General features: G+C 40.7%; 1 pseudogene; it reads left to right on the plus strand.

Moving 5' to 3' along the window:
* Positions 1 to 1,285: 1,285 nt before the first annotated feature.
* Positions 1,286 to 2,797, plus strand: LOC102816606 (annotated as a pseudogene).
* The last annotated feature ends 225 nt before the right edge of the window (positions 2,798 to 3,022 follow it).

The raw sequence follows: 3,022 nt of genomic DNA on the forward strand, positions 1-3,022 counted from the left end.
TTTCAAAAACCAGCAGGGTCACCCACGATGGACAGGTTTTCAGCTGAGCTTCTAGACTGAGACTGACTTAGAAGTCTCAGACTAAAAGACTTGGTGGTATACTTGTAAAAATGAAAAACTTATGGATAGCAACAAAACATTGTCCAATATAGTCTAAAAGATGAGCCTGAAATTTGGAAGGCCCCACACAATAGCCGAAACAATGGACTCAAACATACCAGTGCTCTTTTAGTAAATGGCCTTGAGATAGTTATTGAATTAAATGTTGATAATTTTTAACATTCATTATTTCAAAGCCATCAAATTTCTTTCAGATAAAGATAGAAAATTCAGTTAATATTGTCAGCATCGGAAGTGAACAAGTATCTATTGATTAACTAATATGTAACAAGGAATACACTGAAGGTTAGATATCTTTTAAAAACACATATAAGCTATGTTGTTGTTAAGTGCCTTCTGATAGTGGCCCTGTATAGGGTTTCCTAGGCGTGGTTGGTGAGTTTGAGCTGCCGACCTTGCAGTTAGCAGTACAGTGCTGATCCTACAGTGCCACACCAGGACTCCATGTAAGTTATAGCCCTTGTTTTTGAAAGGGTCACAGTCTAGTTCTTGTTATTAGATGTGGTTGACTCAATTCCATTTCATGTTGACCCTATCTCTGCAGAGTAGGGCTGCTCCACAAGGTTTTACAAAAGCCTGTGGTCTTTTAAAATCAGACCACCATGCTTGTCTTCAAAGGTGCCAGCAAGTGTGTTTGAACTGAAATCCTTTTGGCTAGTAGTTGAGAGCTTAACTATTTTTTGTGCCCCCACAGGGACTTCTGAATGGAGTCTTGTAAGACAGAAAATACAATATAATATGGTAAGGATAATGAACGTGGAATGGCTAGGATACCAGGGGACCACAGAGTGGGGCAAAAATGCAGCCTGGGAAAAAGGTTAGGAGAATGTTCTTGAGAGGCGCTCAGTGACATAAATGAGTTTCACAATGAATTTGGGAAGCAGGTGATCCTGCCAGAGGGAACCATATTCACTAATGGCTCACTTTGGGCATAGCAGTAGGGCATGCACTTTAAACCACCAAACCTTGATTCTAACTAACAGTGACCTTAGAAGACGGAGTAGAAATGCAACATGGGGTTTCCAAGGCTGTCATCTTTATGGAAGCAGAATGCCACACCTTTTTCCTGTAGAGCAACTGGTAAGTTTGAACCACTGACCTTTTGGTTAGCAGTTGAGTGCTTAATCACTGCACCACCAGGACTCCAGGGTATGTTCAGGGAGTTATGAATTCTTGGATAGACTTGGACTGTGATGTGTGGCGGTACAGAAAGCTGGAAAGGTAGGCAGGGGCTAGCTCATGGTGGTACAAGTAAGTTATGCTTGACAATATCCTGTACATGGCAGGAAGATGGACTATCACAGAGGTTCAAAGTTTGGGCTTGGGAGTCAGGCAATACGTGTTTAATCCCAGTTCTTACATGCATTAGCTAGTGATCTTAGACAATTTAATTTCTGAAGTTGATTCCCACAATTGGAAAAAGGAAATTATAATGCCTAAGGAGCCCTGGTTTGGTACTGTAGGATAAGCACTTAACCACAAGGTCAATTGAACTGCTAAGTTCACTTAACAACAACAACAACAACAGAGCCCTGGTAGCTAGCAGAGTGGTTACCCATGGAGCTGCTAATCTCAATGTCAGCGATTCAAATCTAACAGCTGCTCTGTGGGAGAAAGATGAGGTTTTGTGCTCCTGTATAGATTTACTGCCTCAGACAGTGTTGCTATGTGTTGGAATGCATACCACCAGCACCATTGCCACTACATGTTCAGCTTGTTGTGAGGATCAAAAGGTGTCATGCACTGGTGTGTGGCCTTTATTGGCCTGTGTGGAGGGCCATGTGGTGTTGGTATAATGTCATTCAGGAATTAGTCCAAGTGTCGCTGTGTTGCTGTTGTTGTTGTTAAGTGCCATCAAATCGGTTTTGACCCATAGCGACCCTGTACAGGGTTTCCAAGGAGCGGCTGGTGAACTTGAACCACTGACCTGGTGGCTCAAACTGACTTTACAGACCAGTGCATTAACCCACAACGCCACACCAGGACTCCAAGTGTTGTTGTAGTGACTACTTTTATGATGAAGACTGACCAACTTACCTTTGAAAGAGCCTATGAAAGCCTCAAAAAAAAAAAAAAAAGCCTATGAAAGCCGCCAGACTGTCAAGCCAGAGGCTAAGATGAATGAGGGGTTTGAGTGGCAGCTGAAATTATACCAAACATTGGGATGTAAACTGGGTTACTGCTAGTCCAATTTATGAGCAATATTGTATACAAAAGGTTACAGAAAAGTATCCAGAATAGCAGAATTTACCTCAGGAACTCGTTGCTGTTGACCCAACCACTGTTTCACAAGGGTTGAAATATGAGGCTCTCTATAAACATAAAAAGTTCAGGTGATCCTTACTTTGAAGTTCTAGCATTTTGGATCATGATGAAGGAAGTGGACCTATAGTTTTTGCTCACAAGAAAATGACACCATCTTTCATGGTTACAACAGGGAATCGGGCTCAGTGTACATCTTATTACATTGAACCTGTACAGTGGATGGAATCCACTATGTTGGGAGTGATAGATGGGCAGCTTCTTTGCTCAAAATGCAGTGCCAGTTTGGGTTCCTTCAACTGGTATGGTGAACTCTTATGGGCAGTGGATAACACCTACTTTTCAAATACATAAGAATAGAGTGAATGAAGTGAAAATGCTGCCTGTTTTGGGATCACAAGCAAGAAAAATATAAACTTGGTGACAATTGATTCCTTTGGGAAAAAACTTTCATATTGTCATTTTTGACACATTTTCTAGTTTTTAGGTTACCAACATTTCATTTGAAATGTGAGAAGATGAAATCACTTGATGTGACTTGGAAACTTGGTTAGTTTATTATGTGGGTAGAATATATAGAACTGAAAAAAAATTAAAATCATGTATATTACATTTCACTTGATATTAGAATCTACTGTAC

The sequence above is a fragment of the Chrysochloris asiatica genome, unplaced genomic scaffold (genome assembly GCF_000296735.1).
Source record: "Chrysochloris asiatica unplaced genomic scaffold, ChrAsi1.0 scaffold00057, whole genome shotgun sequence".
Taxonomy (NCBI): Eukaryota; Metazoa; Chordata; class Mammalia; order Afrosoricida; family Chrysochloridae; genus Chrysochloris; species Chrysochloris asiatica.